The sequence below is a fragment of the Zootermopsis nevadensis genome, unplaced genomic scaffold, assembly GCF_977971745.1.
Source record: "Zootermopsis nevadensis isolate Lab colony 2312 unplaced genomic scaffold, Znev_1.0 Znev_ptg000030l, whole genome shotgun sequence".
NCBI lineage: Eukaryota > Metazoa > Arthropoda > Insecta > Blattodea > Termopsidae > Zootermopsis > Zootermopsis nevadensis.
In genome coordinates this window covers 6,544,222-6,567,666 of record NW_028259162.1, presented here as the reverse complement: position 1 = coordinate 6,567,666, position 23,445 = coordinate 6,544,222, and the positions used below count along the sequence as shown (strand labels likewise).

Genomic DNA, 23,445 nt, shown 5'->3' with positions numbered 1-23,445 from the left:
AGGCCTCCTCGATGCTTTGTTATGGAATCACCGTGTGTAGCTGATTATGCTATAAATATAATTGCTGGTTTATTTACTTAGGGTTTCTGTTCCATATTGGACCGGCTAACTCCATTGTATTAATGGTAGTACAGTGATCCACGCTTACTGTGATGTATTGTGGATGATTAACTCACTTATACGGCGTTAATTCAAAATGCCACTACAATGGGCATTTTTACAGTGTTTTAAGAGGTGAAGGAATTTGAGTTTGGAAGTTAACTAAATCTGGATCAACACCGGAAGAAAGTGATCAGTTTTCTAAGTAACAGATACCGTGAATCATACTAGTATTCCTTTTACGAAATCTTATAAATACTCAGCTGATCGAGAAATTCTGTCTTTTATGTCACCCGAATTTATTAATCGAATTTCTAAAAATTTAACTCTGTTTTTAATTTGTCTAGCAGCCATCAAACTAGTTAATGGCGTGGTATTTATATTATTTAAGAAAATAAATGCCGTACAACATTTACAGACACATTTAATATCATTATATACTCAGTCTGTCTGTCTGTTACTATGGTGTTTTGTGCTCTTATTGAATCGAATTTGTGCACTTTTCGGTAACTGTCAGGGGTGTTTGAACTGCTTTATGCTCGTATCTGAGTGATTTCTTTTTTGTTTTTGATAATTTATATCCTTATGACGCGCTAAATAAAAGGAGACGTGCATATTTGTTGCTTTAACCGCTTTGATTTTATTAAAATATTTTGGTGCTTGTTTCATTCTCACGTATCATGTCTCTGTTTCGCTTCTTGTGTCCTATTCACTCTGTAAACACAACTCTGTACTCGTTTTGTAGGCATAGTTGGGGAGTAGACCCACGTATTTTCATAATTTTGTATGAAAACTCACATAAAGAGTGTTAATAACAAAGATTTTCATAGAGAACTGCTTTATTTACATGAGTCGCTCATGAAAAATGGGGTACTAACATAACAGTTAACATTTATGTTCCTGAAGATAATACACGTTCCTTAATCACTATTGTTTTGCGCAGTTTGAGATTGGAGAGCATTAGAAATCTAACACAGAACGTACTCACGCATTTGGAATAGATTACAAAACGCACTGGTGTGTAATGAAGACAAGGTAAAAGGGGTTCGCTGTTTCGAACGTTGTCTCGATCAGATTAAGTGAAACTGTCTTCTGGTAGAGATAATGTTAGCGAGTTGAATAGCCTGGACAAGTTCTAACTTCATAAATGCCAGACAGAAACGTCGGCTGTAGCTCACTCAACTTCTGTCCTAAGACGAATTCAAACTGCCGGATTATCCAAATTTCATGTGCTTGAATAGTTGCGACATCGTAACATGAATTTACAACCAGTACCTGAGCTCCAGAGGGTCCATTCGTGAATAATATAACCAGAAACTACATTTACAAAGCTTGTAATATCTTGAATTCATTCACTGGATCCTCTGTGTGAATAGTACAGTACCATTGTTTTAACTTCATGGAACAAAGATATTTTTCAGAAACTGACAGTGGTCAAGCTAGTAAGAAGTGTCTCTGTATTTTATGAATCCAGAAGGTTGGTTACCATGCTCATAAAAACCTGCCACCGGTCCCCATTCATATTCAAATGAACAGAGTCTATCTTTCGAAACGTCGTAACATTTAAGGTTTTTATATTTTTAATAATTAAAAAAACAGATGATGGATATATTTTAGATGAGTAAGTTCTGTAGTTATATGTACATGCGATAGAAATTATTCTGTCCCATCATAAGTGTCTCAGTTTTGACGAGAACTGTAAATGAAATAATTTACGAGTCGGTGAATCATTTGAATGCGTAACTTTTATTACTGCTTTTCCGTACAGTGCTAATATATCTACTTGATATTAAGAATTCATTTCACGGTCGACCTCACTCTGAAAGGAAGGGATTTTTCTCTCGACAGTGACTGGAAGAACTTTAGTGAAAACCTCAAATCCTACAACTTAGGTTTTCCAGCACGCCTGAAATAGTCGTTCGTCTGACTGACAGGTTCCTGTCCATTTGGTTCCATGTGGCGTGGAGTCATCAAACCAGTCTGCCTGCACGATCGTCATGTACACTTCGTAGTGAAGCGGATTACATAATCGCTGGACTGCGTCGTCCCGCGTTCGCATTTCCTTCGTCTGACTGAAGCCCAAGCGAAGTGGCAAGAAGCCATTAGTTCGAGGGCGTAATTTAATTGAGTTCAATGTGACGGGTCTGCAGCGGAGTTCTAGAACAGAGTCTGTACTCCGACTTTATTATTATTATTATTATTATTATTATTAGTGTTCTGTCTGACGACAGGTCCATATGAACAGGATCCTTCCATCCTTTTCTCGGACTGGGACCTGTTCATATACGTTCTTGGCAGATGATCCAGAAGTGGTTTGCCATTGCCTTCTTCTGTGTGTGAATGGAGTAATTGGGATGCCACGGAGAAACCGGGGAAGCCCCCGGAGGAAACCTCCGCGTTGCCTAGACCACGGCCTTGCCCAACACAAGTTATAAATCTGAGCACCACCGGGAATTGAACCCTGGACCCCAGGATTACAAGGCTAGTGTTCTGACCACTACTCCGACTAGACTCGGTTTATGTTTGCCTGATTCTTACACTAGTTAATTCCGGGTTTCTGGACAAGAGATTTGATAGGTAATTTTGATCCGGTAAATAATGTCTCATTGTTTTACGATACTTAGGAATCGGTGTGTGTTGGCGGACGAAGCTCCAAGACATATGGCAGAAGTGAGAGTGATTATGTTGATACCGTTTTAAACGCGCTTTCTGTAATTTTATTACACTTATTTATTTGTATTGTTTTCGTTTTCATTTCTGTTGACTGCCGTTTAACTTAATTTCTCTCTTAATTATTATATATTTCTGTTATTTCCCTTGTTTTCTTTACCCTGGACCTCATCATCTTCAAGATGTAATTTTGATTTGATGTGTACCGCTGATTTGCGTAAAACACAGACCGAATTTAAGCTTATAAAGCTCATAATTGGTATTAATAGCATGTGACATGAAATATAGTCGCCCTTAAGATCGACAACATTCATTTGAAACTTTTTTCTATTTTATGGTGAACACTGGAGAACATAATTCTTGATTGTTATGTACCGTGTCTTTGCTGTTGTGTGGTCAACTTTGCCTATTGTAAATGAACACGAAAGGCAATGGATATATAAAATAGCATAGCCTGTAAAGCATTTGGTAAATGAAGATTTCCGTCTTCTGGGTTGTTGCGCTGTGTAGTCTGGTCGATGTTTACCAACGTTTCAGAGGTCATACTGCCTCCATCATCAGAGTATGAAGATTTCTGTCTTCTGGGTTGTTGCGCTGTGTAGTCTGGTCGATGTTAACCAACGTTTCAGAGATCATACTGCCTCCATCATCAGGGCGATGAGTATGAAGATTTCTGTCTTCTGGGTTGTTGCGCTGTGCAGTCTGGTCGATGTTAACCAACGTTTCAGAGGTCATACTGCCTCCGTCATCAGGGCGATGAGTATGAAGATTTCTGTCTTCTGGGTTGTTGCGCTGTGTAGTCTGGTGGATGTTAACCAACGTTTCAGAGGTCATACTGCCTCCGTCATCAGGGCGATGAATTTGGTGAATATCGGTAAGCCTATTCCATTGAAGTCCATCTTTCCAGTTTCGTATTTACAGTAGGAGACAAGCACATAACAGAACCTTTTATTTGAGGAATCAATGTCAACTGTCAGGTTGGCTGGCGATGATCAAACACACACACACGTGAATGCCCTCGGCTGAATTCGAATCCGTGTTTTAGTGAGCCTTTTTATAAGCACATCTGCTGCAGAAGAATTGACCACTGTTAATAAGTGCAAATGAGTCACCATTAAACAAACGTCGACCCATAAACATTACAATGACCAGTTCGTTAATGCTGTTTAAGGAAATAAAATTTTCTTTAGAATCATACAAAACTGATAAATTTATTGGGGACCGCATAATTGTTGAAGAGGATTTGAGGTCCTCACGGCGTTGAGTACTGAGATAGCTGTCTTCTGAGTTGTAGCGCCGTGTATTCTATTAGGCGTTTACCAACGTTTCAGATGTCCTTGCTGCCTCCATCATCAGGGCGATCTATCAGATACACGGCGTTACAACGCAGAAGACAGTCAACTTGACATAATTGTTTATTATTAAGACACTTGGTATTTATGTACACAGCTACACGGCTTCAACACCCAGAATAACTGCATTGTTAATATGGGTAGTTGTTTGCAATCGTGGACCTTAGTTAGTAGACTTACAAAAAAAACTACCACGGTGTTTCAGTTGCTGATTGCTAGTCTACGTGAATTGGTGATTGTGGCCTCCATGTTCAGAGAACATATCTCGCCTGCGCACTGCGAAGTCGATGTAAATTGTTTTAAATGCTTCACAGTGTCTTCCTGTTTGTTTCTGTGATTCACCCGAAATCTATAAGCCGAGGTTGTGAAGAAATATACATCGGTGCCCTGTACGTACGCATAGCCATAAATTGTATGGGATTTATGTGATATGCTAGTGTGATAAATATATCATCAACTGTTTGCATGCCCCGCAATTTCTCTCTCTATTCCTGGAGGCACAGTGCATTCACCCCAGACTCATATTAATCTACGTTACTGTAACTGCAGGAAGTGATGCTTATGACGGAGGCATTGGGTGTTCCGTCTTTTCCATATGATTATTCAAAAACACTGTGTGGCCAAAATTCTTGCTTCTTGTGTAGTAGGTCCGTGTTTCGACCACCGAAGTCAGGAGTTCTACGATGTTTATAGGGGAAATGGTAGAGAAAATATAAAACGACAAACGGGTAGGGAGGAAGGAAGGAAGGATGGATGGATGGATAGAAGAAAAGAAGATATCAACGACGAAAGGATGAGAACGGTAAAGGAAGAATAGAGCCACATACAGTACTAAAAAGAATGAAGGAAGAAAAGATAAATTGAAGAAGGAAAAAAGAAAACAAAAACAAACGAAAATGACAGGATGAGAGGCGGAAATGTATACGTACAAGGAAAAGCAAAAGTGGAAACTGAACAGGAGAGAAAGATAATAAAAGAAGGAAAAGAAACATGAACGAAGAGAGATGGGAGGGAAACTTGAGATAACTAAGGAAGCAAATACCCTTTTTTTATACGAAATTCTTTGACGATAATGAACCATAATCACCTTGCATGACCGTCATTCTTGCATATTTAATGCACGACCAACGAAGGCCTTGTATGATGTTTCGAAAGTGACCACGTCGTAATCAAATACAAGATAAATAAATCAGACCAGTTTTGAGGGAGACCTTCGTGTAATTTGGTTTGTTTGTGTACTTTTAGGATTTAACCTCACATTTTATGAAGAATTATGAACATGCCGCAAAATATTGCCTAAACATTCAACTGGTTCTGCCTTAAGGTACTAGTAACGTCATTATGCAGGTTTCCAGATTAATGTTGAAGTCGCTTTCCGTTGAAAATTCTAGGGAACTGGATCCCGTTACCCCCTCACTACTAAGCCGAACAAGTCAACTCAAATCGTTATCCTACTCCTGAAGATACAGGGCTTAAATCATACGAAGCGTCAAAATTGTTAACCACTCTTGATTAATATTCGGGAGACTCCGGGTTCACGTAGAGGTTGTTGGGTAAGTATTATCCTTGGACATTATATTAATTATGTAAATAATAAAAATGAGTCATAGGAGAAATTATATAAAAAGAAAACTTGGTGTTGTTCACAAAAAGGTTAAAGAAACCTTGAAAAACAAAGCAAGGACGACAAGCATTTAAGCAGGGGAAAGTTAAAAGAGAAGGTAAGCAACTGCTGGAGCTATGCAGTGACTTCACTTCTACGTGAGAACGGAATAATTGTAAGATTTGAGGTTTTCACAGCGGTGAGTATGAAGATTTCTGTCTTCTTGGTTGTTGCACTGTGTAGTCTGGTCGATGTTTACCAACGTTTCAGAGGTCATACTGCCTCCGTAATCAGAGTATGAAGATTTCTGTCTTCTGGGTTGTTGCGCTGTGTAGTCTGGTCGATGTTTACCAACGTTTCAGAGGTCATACTGCCTCCGTAATCAGAGTATGAAGATTTCTGTCTTCTGGGTTGTTGCGCTGTGTAGTCTGGTCGATGTTTACCAACGTTTCAGAGGTCATACTGCCTCCGTAATCAGAGTATGAAGATTTCTGTCTTCTGGGTTGTTGCGCTGTGTAGTCTGGTCGATGTTTACCAACGTTTCAGAGGTCATACTGCCTCCGTAATCAGAGTATGAAGATTTCTGTCTTCTGGGTTGTTGCGCTGTGTAGTCTGGTCGATGTTTACCAACGTTTCAGAGGTCATACTGCCTCCATCATCAGAGTATGAAGATTTCTGTCTTCTGGGTTGTTGCGCTGTGTAGTCTGGTCGATGTTAACCAACGTTTCAGAGGTCATACTGCCTCCATCATCAGAGTATGAAGATTTCTGTCTTCTGGGTTGTTGCGCTGTGTAGTCTGGTCGATGTTTACCAACGTTTCAGAGGTCATACTGCCTCCGTAATCAGAGTATGAAGATTTCTGTCTTCTGGGTTGTTGCGCTCTGTAGTCTGGTCGATGTTTACCAACGTTTCAGAGGTCATACTGCCTCCGTAATCAGAGTATGAAGATTTCTGTCTTCTGGGTTGTTGCGCTCTGTAGTCTGGTCGATGTTTACCAACGTTTCAGAGGTCATACTGCCTCCGTAATCAGAGTATGAAGATTTCTGTCTTCTGGGTTGTTGCGCTGTGTAGTCTGGTCGATGTTTACCAACGTTTCAGAGGTCATACTGCCTCCGTCATCAGAGTATGAAGATTTCTGTCTTCTGGGTTGTTGCGCTGTGTAGTCTGGTCGATGTTTACCAACGTTTCAGAGGTCATACTGCCTCCATCATCAGAGTATGAAGATTTCTGTCTTCTGGGTTGTTGCGCTGTGTAGTCTGGTCGATGTTTACCAACGTTTCAGAGGTCATACTGCCTCCGTAATCAGAGTATGAAGATTTCTGTCTTCTGGGTTGTTGCGCTCTGTAGTCTGGTCGATGTTTACCAACGTTTCAGAGGTCATACTGCCTCCGTAATCAGAGTATGAAGATTTCTGTCTTCTGGGTTGTTGCGCTCTGTAGTCTGGTCGATGTTTACCAACGTTTCAGAGGTCATACTGCCTCCGTAATCAGAGTATGAAGATTTCTGTCTTCTGGGTTGTTGCGCTGTGTAGTCTGGTCGATGTTTACCAACGTTTCAGAGGTCATACTGCCTCCGTAATCAGAGTATGAAGATTTCTGTCTTCTGGGTTGTTGCGCTCTGTAGTCTGGTCGATGTTTACCAACGTTTCAGAGGTCATACTGCCTCCGTAATCAGAGTATGAAGATTTCTGTCTTCTGGGTTGTTGCGCTCTGTAGTCTGGTCGATGTTTACCAACGTTTCAGAGGTCATACTGCCTCCGTCATCAGAGTATGAAGATTTCTGTCTTCTGGGTTGTTGCGCTGTGTAGTCTGGTCGATGTTTACCAACGTTTCAGAGGTCATACTGCCTCCGTAATCAGAGTATGAAGATTTCTGTCTTCTGGGTTGTTGCGCTCTGTAGTCTGGTCGATGTTTACCAACGTTTCAGAGGTCATACTGCCTCCGTAATCAGAGTATGAAGATTTCTGTCTTCTGGGTTGTTGCGCTCTGTAGTCTGGTCGATGTTTACCAACGTTTCAGAGGTCATACTGCCTCCGTAATCAGAGTATGAAGATTTCTGTCTTCTGGGTTGTTGCGCTGTGTAGTCTGGTCGATGTTTACCAACGTTTCAGAGGTCATACTGCCTCCGTCATCAGAGTATGAAGATTTCTGTCTTCTGGGTTGTTGCGCTGTGTAGTCTGGTCGATGTTTACCAACGTTTCAGAGGTCATACTGCCTCCGTCATCAGAGTATGAAGATTTCTGTATTGTGGGTTGTTGTGCTGTGTAGTCTGGTCGATGTTTACCAACGTTTCAGAGGTCATACTGCCTCCGTCATCAGGGCGATGAGTATGAAGATTTCTGTCTTCTATGTTGTTGCGCTGTGTAGTCTGGTCGATGTTAACCAACGTTTCAGAGGTCATACTGCCTCCGTCATCAGAGTATGAAGATCTCTGTCTTCTGGGTTGTTGTGCTGTGTAGTCTGGTCGATGTTTACCAACGTTTCAGAGGTCATACTGCCTCCGTCATCAGAGTATGAAGATTTCTGTCTTCTGGGTTGTTGCGCTGTGTAGTCTGGTCGATGTTTACCAACGTTTCAGAGGTCATACTGCCTCCGTCATCAGAGTATGAAGATCTCTGTCTTCTGGGTTGTTGCGCTGTGTAGTCTGGTCGATGTTTACCAACGTTTCAGAGGTCATACTGCCTCCGTCATCAGAGTATGAAGATTTCTGTCTTCTGGGTTGTTGCGCTGTGTAGTCTGGTCGATGTTTACCAACGTTTCAGAGGTCATACTGCCTCCGTCATCAGAGTATGAAGATTTCTGTATTGTGGGTTGTTGTGCTGTGTAGTCTGGTCGATGTTTACCAACGTTTCAGAGGTCATACTGCCTCCGTCATCAGGGCGATGAGTATGAAGATTTCTGTCTTCTATGTTGTTGCGCTGTGTAGTCTGGTCGATGTTAACCAACGTTTCAGAGGTCATACTGCCTCCGTCATCAGAGTATGAAGATCTCTGTCTTCTGGGTTGTTGTGCTGTGTAGTCTGGTCGATGTTTACCAACGTTTCAGAGGTCATACTGCCTCCGTCATCAGAGTATGAAGATTTCTGTCTTCTGGGTTGTTGCGCTGTGTAGTCTGGTCGATGTTTACCAACGTTTCAGAGGTCATACTGCCTCCGTCATCAGAGTATGAAGATCTCTGTCTTCTGGGTTGTTGTGCTGTGTAGTCTGGTCGATGTTTACCAACGTTTCAGAGGTCATACTGCCTCCGTCATCAGAGTATAAAGTTTTCTGTCTTCTGGGTTGTTGTGCTGTGTAGTCTGGTCGATGTTTACCAACGTTTCAGAGGTCATTCTGCCTCCGTCATCAGAGTATGAAGATTTCTGTCTTCTGGGTTGTTGTGCTGTGTAGTCTGGTCGATGTTTACCAACGTTTCAGAGGTCATACTGCCTCCGTCATCAGAGTATGAAGATTTCTGTATTCTGGGTTGTTGTGCTGTGTAGTCTGGTCGATGTTTACCAACTTTTCAGATTTCATACTGCCTCCGTCATCAGAGTATGAAGATTTCTGTCTTCTGGGTTGTTGCGCTGTGTAGTCTGGTCGATGTTTACCAACGTTTCAGAGGTCATACTGCCTCCGTCATCAGAGTATGAAGATTTCTGTCTTCTGGGTTGTTGTGCTGTGTAGTTTGGTCGATGTTTACCAACGTTTCAGAGGTCATACTGCCTCCGTCATCAGAGTATGAAGATTTCTGTCTTCTGGGTTGTTGCGCCGTGTAGTCTGGTAGATGTTTACCAACGTTTCAGAGGTCATACTACCTCTGTCATCAGGGCAGTTCTCATAAAGGTTGATAGTAGCTTGTTATGATGTATTAATCAGCTATATTTATACCAGTTGTTAAAATTCAGTGTGTGGTGTTAAGTGAGGATTAAAATGAATTGTAATGAATTAATATCTATGAAGCTCCCATCGTTCGGTACTCAATTTTCTTGGAAATTGTATGGAATTAAATTACTGGATAAGAGTTTCACGAGCCGAGGTTCAACCCGGATGCTTTCTGAATACAAATCTGAGAAAAGACCACTACCGATTCTGTTAGTAATACTAATGCGCATGCAAATTTATATTTCTTGTCTGTCTGTCTGTTGCATTTACATTTCAGACAGTAACTGTTCCAACATTTAAACAACCGCGTGCTTCTGGTAACAGCTGGAGACTCAGCAGTCAGCCAGCTACCTGGGTTCGTGCAGACAGAGAACGATGCCAATACTAACACCGGCTTTTAATAGCGAAATTGAAGGCTTACTGCTGCCCAGTTTAGAATGCTTTAAACTTGCATGGCAGTGCTTATAATATACAACCGAACGTTAACCTGTCATTGCGTTCTGTGCACGTATTAGAGATCCAGAGCTACTAGGTAGTTCGTGAATAAAAATCTGACGTTTGGTTCCCTCGTTTGCTGTACGAACATTGGAAGTTGCTTTGCCAGTGTTGGCATCAAGACCATTGCAGTGTTGTTTTGTACGAGTGCGAAACGTTTTTCACTGAAAGGGAAGAACATGGATGAAGGCTCTTGAGAACAGGTGGAGTAGGAGGAGGGCGTCGGACGCAAAGTTCGAGCTCGGATGATCATTACAAACACACGCGGAAGGGAGGAAGACGGCGAAGTGATAGTACATACGCAGAAATAACTAGGCCCTTTCTTGTATACTATATCGGATGTGAAATTATTACGTTTAGGCTATAGAATTAATGCGTGAGGGTTGCGGCACGTGCCTGCATTGCTACTGTTTTATAGTTCCTTTGGTTCACACACTACAGTGGCGAAAAAGGCAATGTGTGAAACTACTACCGATTTTGTTGAAATTGAAAAGCAAAAATATTGTTTTCAGTGAAAGTGTATATGCTAAGGCAAAATTCTCCGTCTTGGTTCCTCTCGCCTTCCCTTCTTCGGTGACGTAGCTCAAATTTATTTGGCGGATACTATAATGAGGAGGACAATAATTTATAAACCTGCTATTTACCAACTATTTTTAGGGCGACGAATGGAAGGAGGTTTAGATGGGCGAAGTTTTAGCACACGCAGAGGAGATATATCCTAGTTTTTAATAGGAAAATATAAAGGGGGGAGACCACGTGAGGGACCTAGACGTAGATGGGAGCTAATAGCAATCTAGTTTTTAAAGAATAGGATATGGACTGAATTAATCTAGTATGGGATAGGGTCCAGTAGAGGGCTCTTCTGAACACGATAATAAGCTTTCGAGTTCTTGGAAGGAGTGGAATTTTTGACTAGCTGAGTGATTACGGAACTCATAAGGCCTGGACACAGCATAACGAGTCCGTTTTACACAGATTTTGTATACAAACAAGCACAGTGTTTCTACAGGCTAAAGCAAGTTAAGTTGTTATACTTTTAAAGCTGCTATTTGGTGCAGAAGTATCAGAGCAGTTGAATTCTGCGTTCCGTGTGGTAGTTGCCCGGAGGGTCTAGTTTGTGTACATACATAAATACATGCTATATCGAGGCTCCTGTGTTAAAGTACATAGACGTTCGAATATGCTGTTTTGGAAATTGTGGTTGTTGGTTTACAGGAGCTTATATAGGATTATTGCTGAAACAGAATCAAGCAACATCATTTTGCCACATATGGTGCAATAAGAGAGGACTTGTGCTCCATGGCTTTTGTTTGGTTTTACCGCCTTTGTGTGTCAAGAATTGCGCGCCAGGGACATGTTAAAACAGGCGTTCTCACTCGAGCGGTGACCAGACCGAAATATTCAACAATACATTGAAGTTTATGACCACATGAACATTTTATTTAGCGTGAGAACCGGTGATATAATTAGGCGTGGTAGTAAATGAGAAACTCTGGGATTGCTCGGTCAGTAATGTGATTGGCTGTGAGCTGGAGGCTCTGTTGTCGTTTTCAACACGTCCAGACCGGCAATGCATGCTCTCCTATCCAATGGGTACCGAGGACGTTTCCCGTAGGGTGGGGCAGTGAGAGCGAAAAGGAGAGAAAGGGAGACAGGAATAGAGAAGATAGAACGACAGAAATAAAGGGAGAATGCATCACAAAAGAAGATTATAGAATGGAAGAAAATACGAAGAACAAATATGAAAATGATTTCTGCAATTATACGCTATGTTCGGATAAACATTTCGTCGGCAGCATAAGGTCCATTCTGTTCCAGTAGTTCCTGTCATGTGCTTCGTACCAGAAATGAAATACCCAGCGCCCAGGCCTCTTGCCTGTGTCGCACTCTTGCTTTGATGCCTGAGAGAGAGAGAGAGAGAGTCCTCGCTTTGTTAGATAAGGGTTCCTGTACTTTTTAAATGACTGGGAATTACAAAGCACTTGGTCCTAAGTGTATTAAAAGGACTGGTGGAAATTTTTACGTATTATGGTCGAATGTACATTAATACCCTTACTTTTATTTTAAGCTGTCGTTTATGCCTGGCTATTCAACCAGCCTACTGTCATTTCATTCCTAGCAACTTAAGTGGTTCGTAAATTGTGAAGTTAAACTTCTAACTTTTTATCCTCTAATTTAATATTCTCCTTTGCTGAAGTTGAACAAGTCTGTATTGAAACGTGAGGTCCCATAACTGAGACCTCGGAAAAACACATCCCACATTCCGTGTGGGAATATGTGCACTGCATATCACAGAATCTCGTTGGATACTCAGGTGAGTGCTGGGAAAGTGATTTAAACTGGGTTGTGGCTACTTCCTTTCAAATCCTCACTTACTCGCCATCTGTTATCATCTTTATCTTCTCAGTCGACAGTATAGGCTGCAGTCTTTTCGGTTGATTGGGCGTCGTTAAACAATCGTCGTCAATCAGTGATTTGTTGCATAAGCGGGCGATGTTACCCATGGCTATGGGCTTCCTGTTTTGTTGTTTGTATTTGTTTTAGAAAAAGTTGTGTATTGCTGACCTTGTCAGTAATTGGATTTTGTTGCGAAAATGTTCGTAGTGCTTTTTCTCACCTGCATGAGTTAAGTAGAGGGTGACTCGTGAATTATGTAATAGGTGGTTGAACCACTGTGTTTTGTTTTTGATTGTTTCCTGGTTTTTATTCTTAATGACTAGTTGAATGATGATGGATCTATCATAAAATCATCGTGTCAAAATTACGAGCAGAGTCGGTGTTCTTCAGAATTAGCCTGATCTTTCAAGAAATAACTAGCGGAACATGAATAGGGTAATTTTCGTTGTTTGTTTTGATAGTGCGGTTTGTTAGCTAGTTACTTATATAACGAACTGAATACGTAAATAATAATGGTAACTTCACTGGACAGTCAACAAAGTAATTATTTTCCTAGCTAACTAATTAAATAAAGAGCTGCCTGAGTATTTATTTATTATTTATTTATTTAGTGTTCTGTCTGACGACAGGTCCATATGAACAGGATCCTTCCATCCTTTTCTCGGACTGGGACCTGTTCATATACGTTCTTGGCAGATGATCCAGAAGTGGTTTGCCATTGCCTTCTTCTGTGTGTGAATGGAGTAATTGTTGGGATGCCACGGAGGAAAACTCCGTGTTGCCTAGACCACAGCCTTGCCCAACACAAGTTGTAAATTCGGGCACCGCCGGGAATCGAACCCGAGACCCCCAGGATTACAAGGCCAGCGTTCTAACCGCTAGACCACCGTGGCGGTCTGTCTGAGTACCTAAATAAATAAAAATACTAATTACTGATCCAGCTCTTTAATTAAATCGTTAGAAATATTAAAAGTTATTGAATCTAAGAGACTTATATAATAAATATTGTTTCAGGCGAGTGCCGTCCTTGGGTGGAATAAGTTCTCCAGAACTGGTGAGTACATGAATTTGATAATAAATCAGAATTATAGTCTCATAATCTTCACCTGTTTTCTAAGCAGTTCAGTGTGATCTGCCCTCACTAATGCAAGAATGTAAAACTGCGCAAAAAATGTCAAAGTTTACTAACCGAATGTGGAAATTGAAGACATGTTTTTCCCTATGCCTCAAGTATTCCAAGAAATATTTTTCACTAGTATTCGGCCCTCTTTTGTTATGCATTCGTTCCGGTAGGTGTATGAAACTAAATGCACAGTAGGAAGTTCGTATTTTTCATCAATTTATTTATCTGCATTTCTCTGTCCTAAATTACTCGACCATTTTAAATTAAATTGATATTGGCATCTACATTAAAAGTAACAGGGAAAATATTATTTGGGTCCATGGCGATCCATTATAATACCTGACGTCATTTACGCGACTGTTTTATTTTATGGTTGAAGGCCGTCGTTTACCGAGAACTGGTCTAGTAACAACTCTCTATAACCTCGACAGTTGATAAATCGTTAGTGAATAGCCTAATAAATAAAGCAACATCGGTCATGTGTTAGTTGGCTAGTTGTTGCTCTCAGTGCCGCGAAGGAAGTGGCTGTAAGGGTTCGAAGCGCTGACCGTCTTACTGGCGGGATGAAATCATCTGCAGATGCTCTTTTTACAGACTCCAACAGCGTATAAAATGCTTACTTCAATTGTCGTCCTGACCTCAACAGATCAAGTGTACGAGAATCACGGCACCGCTTTAATGGGGCAGCCTCTGTTCGTTTCCTTGGTTCGTGAAGTGCGTATTTAGTTTGTGGTAGGGACCTAGTAGCCGTTCCGACTGTGTGTATAAAATTTCGGTTACTCGCGAATGTGATATTTTTGTCCATTTTGCAAACAGTTCAAGTGAAAACCTTCAGTATGCCTTTTTATACACGTAATGAATATTTACCGTGACGAAGCATACCAAGCTTCTTTGATAACTTTTTCAAAGTTAAGAAATTTTATCTCAAAATGTGCGAGATAGCCCTCTTCTGGGATGTTCCGTCGCGTATACCGGTAAAAGTTTACCGACGTTTCGGAGGTGTTAGCTGTTTCCATCATCAGGGCGATCGAGGTGATGATGTCATAAGGACGTATCAGCATTAATCGGATGCGTTTCGATGTGTGATCTGTTATGATGACTGAGATGGCTCTCGAAACGTCGGTTTTTATGGCCAACTGTTGTAGCTAATGGCCTGTGAAGACATCTCAGACGGAGATATTTGGTTTAACAATCTAAGTAGTGGGATTTGTGTCATGCAAGAAGGGCGTACAGCGGATGTGGCTCTGAACAGAGATACAGTTATAGTTACATTTGGGCGTATGAACACTAATGATGCGCATTTGTCAAGCAAAACAAGCGGAAGAAATTAGCCTCCACTAAATCATTCATTTTGTTGATACGCCCTTCCGGCGTGAAGCCCTCACTTTTGTAATGTCCCTCACCACCATCGAAGATTCTTTACAGGCTTCAGTTCATTGCTTGCAGAGTAATCTAATATTAGAAGTAGGGCTTCTTCGTCAGCTTAGGGGTTGATGTCACGTGCAACCTACATCCTTACGAACCTAAAGGATTCACTTTCACCTTTGTAGAACAGGAGTTTCATTTTTTGGGCAGGATGATTATGACGGTAATTTTCTGTAGGGTTGCAGGATTAGGCAGAAGGCGTGGCACGTCGCTGTTGGGAGCGAACAGTGAACATACAGTCCACATATAGACCTCGTGAATCGATTTCTGAAACTCCGGAATACAAATCAGTTATTTTAGCCACTGAATCTCACCATTCGATGGTAACCGAGACCATCTGAGTACAGTTTCCAGTTTTGTACGAATTGTATCAACAGATTTTGGGACTGTGGCATGAACAGGCTTTAACACTCATTGTCTGTTAGAACGTCAAAATTTTTATTATGCTTAACTCAACGGTCTTTTGAAGTGTGTGGGAAGTGACTGTAAGCTTCCAATCATTTGTAATCTCTATATCATTAATGTGATTGGTGGTCAGCTCTGAATCTGACGGGGCCATTAATCCACTTTCCCTCTGTAATAAGGCTTGCGTTTTAAACTGTAACATTTTTGTGTTTGAAGATTTCTGTCTTCTGGGTTGTTGTGCTGTGTAGTCTGGTCGATGTTTACCAACGTTTCAGAGGTCATACTGCCTCCGTCATCAGGGCGATGAGTATGAAGATTTCCGTCTTCTGGGTTGTTGCGCTGTGTAGTCTGGTAGATGTTAACCAACGTTTCAGAGGTCATACTGCCTCCGTCATCAGGGCTATGAGTATGAAGATTTCTGTCTTCTGGGTTGTTGCGCTGTGTAGTCTGGTCGATGTTTACCAACGTTTCAGAGGTCATACTGCCTCCATCATCAGGGCGATGAGTATGAAGATTTCTGTCTTCTGAGTTGTTGCGCTGCGTAGTCTGGTCGATGTTTACCAACGTTTCAGAGGTCATACTGCCTCCATCATCAGGGCGATGAGTATGAAGATTTCTGTCTTCTGGGTTGTAGCGCTGTGTAGTCTGGTCGATGTTTACCAACGTTTCAGAGGTCATACTGCCTCCGTCATCAGAGTATGAAGATTTCTGTCTTCTGGGTTGTTGCGCTGTGTAGTCTGGTCGATGTTTACCAACGTTTCAGAGGTCATACTGCCTCCGTCATCAGAGTATGAAGATTTCTGTCTTCTGGGTTGTTGCGCTGTGTAGTCTGGTCGATGTTTACCAACGTTTCAGAGGTCATACTGCCTCCGTCATCAGGGCAGCATATCACTGTCTGGCCTTGAGCTACAGAATGACGAGACCTAAACATTGTTAACAATAATACGGAGATATTAAAATATGCTCTAATGTTTTAATCTCTCTTGTGTAATTCGTAGTCTGTGTATATCGACTTAACTTTTAGAGGAAGAGAGAATCAATAAGTTCATCTCAGAACTTAATGTGTTGATTGAGTATTGTTATTAACCCCGAGCGAGTGTGGGGGTAATAAATGGCGTATTATGGGTAATAACATGCTGTTGCCATTAGCTGCCCTTCTAATACGGTATCCTCGTAAACGTAGTACTGTACCTTAGGCAAAACAAATCAGTATCAAATCAGCTCTAGAACTAAGCGAATTGTGATCCTTTTACGATTGAATAGAATCGTCCTTTGCACTTTTCATTATACTAGGAGACTTGGAACATGGCGTTTATAGATAGAGTTGAATAAACAACGTAGTGATTTCTATGGGAGCCGTGAGGCAGTCGAAGTTTATTTTAAGCGTATTGTTTTCACAGTCGTCTGTCTTTATTGACGTAGAAAGCGTGGAACGATTAATGAAATCCTCTGTGCATTAAATGTTTTGCAAATCACACTTCTACCAGCAGTCGTCGAATAAAATTCACAAGCAGCGCGTACAGAACAGATGGATCTGGCGAGAAATTAAGGAATGAGGCTTCTAGCAGTTAAGCATTTTAATTTCCTCTCCATCTTACTTCAACACAACAAGAATTCAAACCTTCGACGACCACTGATAATTATGTCTTCCACTGGCATTTTAGCCACAGGATTTATGCATGGAGTATATTTGGTATGAATGGGCAGTTCATTTTCTTCTCGTTGTTTCCTGTCGACACTTTTAACTACTACTACTATCATCGTCAAAACTTCTTCAGAATGAAATTAGGTTTGTGATTTAAGATTATTTTGGTTTTCGTCTGACGGACTTTCAGCAAAAAACGCATAACGACATTTTTATAATATCACGTACGTTGTGTGTATAATTTTATCAGTGTGAGCCGACTGCCAGTTCCAGACAAGTAACACGCGTTTCTGGACTCATGAGTGGCTGAAGGCCCCCGTCAAATTCGCATTATGGTGTATACAGAGAGACGAATGGCATTAAGATGGAGGGGAGCAATTTGTGGAGATCTGTATCGTCTTTGTCTGGAGGATTCTGGAGTCATCGACCGATTATGTACAGATGTTATTAAGGCAACCCGAAGTCCGTTGGTTAATTTCACGGATGAAAAGCTAAATATAGTAGACCCCCAGATATGCAGAACATGTTGGAAAAGGCGCTGTGTCGAGTTTTTCATTACAGTTCTTCATCTTGTACAGAAACAAATGCTTGTAAGAATATTTATCACAGTTTTTGTTGATTGAAAACACGAAAAATAATAATATTTAATATAATGTAAATTCAGATTATTATGTAGCCTGCGTCTGGGCTGATGTCTTGGGTCTTACGTGCTGTCTGTACTTTGAAATGGACTTTCAACCGGGATGCTTATTTTATTTCCATGTTTATCTTCGAATTTATTGAAAGTATTTTGACGGACTCTAAGGGACTGTACCTTGCAATAATAGGGCAAATGTACGTTTCATGTGTATTGATACGCTGAAATATAATCCCTTCTTACGTGAAGCTGAAATTAAACATTGTGCATCCGTCAAATACGGTTTATTCCACAGATTGTTGATACGTAATAATGTGCGTGTTTTAACTCCGTACAGTAAACGAAGAAAGATGGGATGCACAGGATGTGTAGCACGCGTGCAGAAATAAATTGAAACGCAGTTTATGTAAGAAGAGGCTTAAGGAAGAGACTATTTTGAATATTTTAATATTTGAGAATATTATAATATTAAAATAGACAGCGAGTGAGCCTGTGGACTGGATTCAATTGGCTGTTGTGAATACGGTCATGAACCTTTTATTTTCATAGAAGTGGAAACTTATTTCCAGGCCAAATACGAAATTTTTAAGAAGGACTCTGTGGCACATGGATATTTATTCATTTGTGGTTTATTTAACGACGCTTTGTCAGTATCTCAGACTATATAGCGTCGAATGAGAGGATGATGGTGAATTGGAAAGGATGTGGAAGGAAGCGTTAGTGGCCTGATTTAAGGTACTATCCCGGAATTTGCCTGGAAGAACTGAGGAAAACCACTAAAATCCCGGAATCTCCCGAATATGAAACAGGATTGTTAACCACTCGACCATGACGTTCGATTGTGGCACGTGGAGTAACACATTGCCTGAGATTTGAAGTTCTCGGAAAAGCTTTCTTAATCACCCGTAAGGTTACAAGGCGTCGCAGTTCAGAAATCTCTTGTCTCTTATGGGGAATAATCTGGATTCAATATTTCGTTACATTGAATTACATTTCATACACTTTCGCTGTGAATGTGCTAATGGACAGTCGATGTAGCGAAGTTGTTAGCACATTTTTGTTAGTTATTCCCTTCGTCGGCATTCACTCTTAGCTTTCCAAATTAAAAATCCCGGAGTTCCAAACATCAGGAATGGCGTCTGTATTCCTGCCTGTAGAATTTGCATATTAGAGTAAATTCACTTTTGATGTTTCAGAGAATTTGTAACAATTCAGCTCTTATAATATTTGAAAATTTTTGGTTATAGTTCGTAAAATAATTCTACGTAAGCAGAAACAGCCACGTCATTAAACTAAATAAAATAAAGTAATTCTCGATAGTGTTTTCTGCCACTGACAGCTGTTATTCTCGGAGAAAGAAATCGCTTACAACACAAGCGAAACATAGGTATGTTTACATTACAGTGTCTACCTACCCTGTCAGGACAGTGTGGGTACATAATTCATGACACCCCTTCCCCTCATTCCACGTCAGCTCACCTCCCCTTCACGTACATCCCTCTCCAACCCCGGAAACTGAACTGGGGTCGATGAATTATTCAGGACATTTTAACCGAGCAATATACAGCATATCGAAAATCCCGTTCCACATTCACAAAATACACACAAGTTTGAAACCCAAGTTACAAATATCGATCGGGAAGAGTCTATTTCTATGCCAGTATTAGAATAAAGTCTCATTTATATAAGGATCATTAAACACGTGCAAAATATTTACGATTTCCCCCACCACAAGAACAGAAAATCAGGATATAACGTCATCAACAATGTAATTAAAAACAATGTTAAAAACGTCGAACTTCGGGGCCGAGTTGTTATTACTTCTTTTTCGTACATGGAAGGTCCTAGGTTCTAATGTCGACCCGAATACCAGCTGTTCTGGCAGCTTTTGTGGTTTTCGTCAGTTCTCCCAGGCAAATGCCAAGGTAGTACGTTAAATTCATGTGACAACAGCTTCCTTACACGTCCTTTCCCATTCATTATCCGTGTAATCATTCGACGCTGTAATTTCTGAGCTACTGGACAGCGTCGTTAAACGAACCACAAACAAATACGCAAATAAATAAGGATACAACTTAACACATCGTGTAAACTAAGTTTTCCTTACTGAATACGAAACAATCTGCTGTTTATCTTGATTCAAATGGTGTCCATCCAGTCTTTCCTTTCTACGGATGAGAAAATCTAGGCGTATGGACCGTAAAAGGCAGAGAATTCCTTAGGTATAAGAGTGACTGTCAGTTTCTTAAGACGTTGTTGCTCGTAGCTGTTATTTTATTGTCTGGAAGTTCGTTGTAAATACACATGAACAAATTTTAAAACGTCAGACTAGGCCTAATATTAAAAAACGTGACTTAGTGTGTTCTGTGTGAACATAAATATGCCAGTAAGGTTCTATTACCTTAATCGTTATGTATATGTGTATTATTGGTTAGGCGTTGTGGGAAGTCTTATGTAAGGCAGGCAGTAGGTGGCGAGTGTATTGTGGCGTATCGCCTACTCTGTATAAGGCTTCCAAAACGCTCAGCCAGTACATATTCACCCTGGCATTGGCAGCTGCTCTGTCTATCGAAACGTTGGATAAATTTCGACCCTCGACGCAACTCATCCCCAAAAGCCGATATATTACTTTGATCTCAAGCCACGATATGCGGACTGAGGGCAGTAGCTTATAACGTGTGATTAGAGCTTATGAATTCCTCGCAGATACAAACCTCCGGCCTATAAATTGCCTCAGAATTATATGTGAAGTTCATTAGAGGTATGTTCAGTCAATATTGAAGCAAGATGATGCTCTAAGTTGCGACATTTCGTAAGCCCTTCCAGTGTAAATTACTATCCGCTTAGCAATGAACTTGAATTGTTCAGAATTCAAGTTACTTGGACTGTGAGTTGTAATCTGTGCAGTGAAACCGCTGGTCTGACGCGACTGAGGAAACTTGTTTGCTTAGGTTAGGTTGGTACTTGTGTATGATTAGTATTGCAGGTTGTATACTTACTAGGCGGAACACACAGACTTCAGCGATTATTAGAGTAAACTTTCATAAGTGTTCAGTTTCGTAAATATTTGCTCAAAGTTACGAAGTTTTAAACGTTACACACCCAGACTTTGTGGTATACAGCTTATATTCTAAAGAAAAAATTCCACTGTTACCACAACCAGCTACACATAGATTTTTTTCCCCAAATAGTTACTAGGCTAGTCTTTTATAGACCCCAAATGTTCATTACAGTGTTAACTAGAGCTTGGCACTGGACACATTCCTGAGTCAGATGAATTCTGCCTATATAATCATGTTATCGTATTTTAATACGTGTGTTTTGTCATTCTCCCTTCTACGTGTCCCCTCCACCTGGTCTTTCCCCTCCAGGTCTTCTGGCTAAAACTTTTCGTACATCTTCAATAATGTCAGTACCATAACAACACGAGGTGATCCGTGTAAGTTGCATAACTACCTGGCGCGGGGTTATCCTTTTGCTAATGAAGCAATTTTATGTTGTTACGAAACTCGGCACTTTCTTGCCATTATCATAAAGAATCCCCATTGAAAATTATATTTAACCACCCATGAGTTTCACGTATTATTGACAACCTATCCGGTTTAATATTATCCTCTCACTTACGGCAGTTTTCGAACTGAGGTTGTCCAACCAAAGTGAACAAACACATGTGAATAAGCGATACGCGGTGGTGTTTCTAAGACAAGGCGGTTACACAGATGTGTGTGCCAGTTTGCGTCCCGACGCTCTGAACTTTGTAGTTCGACGTCGTTTCTGGGCTGCGGTCTCCCAGCGGCTGAACGTCGTGACAGCAGCTGGCTTACACCGCCAGACGACTCTCGCTTGCGTCATAACTTGATCAACGGAGACTTCCCTGATACTGTAATAATCTTGTGGTTGCGTGTCGGAAGGTCGTTCGTTTATAAGAACGCGTCTTAACGATAGTAATTATTATTATTGTTTGATAATACCGTATTAGCGCCACGTTGGTCTAGCGGTTAGTACGCTGGCCTTGTAATCCTGTGGTCTCGGGTTCGATTCCCGACGGCGCCCGAATTTATGTTGGGCAAGGCCGTGGTCTAGGCAACACGGAGTTTTCCTCCGGGGGCTTCCCCGGTTTCTCCGTGGCATCCCAACAATTATTCCATTCACACACAGAAGAAGGCAATGGCAAACCACTTCTGGATCATCTGCCAAGAACGTATATGAACAGGTCCCAGTCCGAGAAAAGGATGGAAGGATCCTGTTCATATGGACCTGTCGTCAGACAGAACACTAAATAAATAAAAATAAATAAAAAAAATTATCATTGGCCTTCTGGTTGTTGATACGGAACACCAATAATAAACATTTTTGGTGTTATTTCTTGATTATTATTCTGTCTTTTGTGTTTGTATCTTTATTTCTCTTTCTACTATTATAATTCCTTTATCTTTTCACTCATTATTCTTTCGATATTAAATTATTTAGATGTAACAATACGCGTATTCGTGTTTCTAGAAATAATCTTAATTTATTATTTATTTACGTGTCTGTAGTAATTCTTTCGACATGTTTTATTACATTGCTGAATTCTAATTGTCATTTAAACATTTACCTGTTCAGTATCGAAGCCATTAGCTGTTGTTCTGTACAAAGACACGAAACGGAATCTGCTGTGGTCTGTTGCGGGGTCTCGTCTGGTTCAGACAGGATCCTGTTTCCCCGGAGTAGTAAGTCGACAATGGAAACCGATTAATGGCTCATCACTTTGAAGTCAAACGTAATCAGATGTTAATAGTACTGGATCTGTTACAGCCAGTGCACACACCTAATACGAAGCGTGATGTGTGCTCTGTAAATATCAGATCCGTGTCGAAGTTCGAAAAATACGACCCCGACTGAAAATTTGTGTGGACATCCCGATAATTTTTAGACGAATTCCGACCTCTGCCACTCTATTATTCGTACATTAAAATTTACTGCTCATTATCTTATCTGCAGTTAATACAGCGTCGTTAAATAACATACTAGCCCTGAAACTACGATAGACTCCCGATTTGTATCGAGCAGATGAACCACGCCCAACCTCTGTAGTTTGACGTTCGCTGTTAATCATTTCGGCACGCCATCTTTATCAACCGACGTTATTATCATGATAGCTAGGAGATGTCACTCTGTAGTGATTTATACGGCCACTTGATTTTAAACTTTTTAGCGTACCGAGAAAATTGGTCATTTTACTTGAATTACCAAGATACAAAGTTCTGTTCTCGGCGAGGTTACCGACTGTTCTGACGGAAGTTTTTGCGTATCTACAACAGATTGTCAGGGGGTTTACCTAGAAATAGACGTAATTACCTGCTTCCGAATCCTTATCTCTTATAATTTGATAATCTTTCAAACTCTTGTGAAAATATGGGCCTATATCATCTGCTGTTGAAACATGTACAATTAACTAAAAATGTGTATTTTAAGATTATATGTTTAAATTACAAGCCTGAATGTAGTTTACTTTGTAAAAATTTAGGCCCAAGCTCGTTAGAATTTTATTGTATGAAAATATTTGTATAAACTAAATTTAAATATTTAAAATAAATTTGGGACTTTGGTCGGGTAACGTATCACAACAAAGATATGATTATATAATTTCAGAAAGAGTTTTAATTCTTCTCCAGCTTGTAAATATTTGCGTAGTGTTAAATGCACTGTGTTTTGGGGAGGAGTTTGAATGACCTGTGTGTGTTGACAGACAC

At 40.6% G+C, this 23,445-nt stretch overlaps 1 protein-coding gene across 3 annotated transcripts in view; it reads left to right on the top strand.

The window, feature by feature from the left end:
- The window catches only part of LOC110831049 (Ig-like and fibronectin type-III domain-containing protein 2), a 216,472-nt gene that overhangs the window by 21,749 nt on the left and 171,278 nt on the right, over window positions 1-23,445 (top strand). For all 3 annotated transcript variants that reach the window (XM_087358814.1, XM_087358815.1, XM_087358812.1), the window contains exon 2: window positions 13,490-13,529. The gene's annotated coding sequence lies outside the window, so the exon portion shown is untranslated. The remainder of the gene's footprint in view (window positions 1-13,489; window positions 13,530-23,445) is intronic.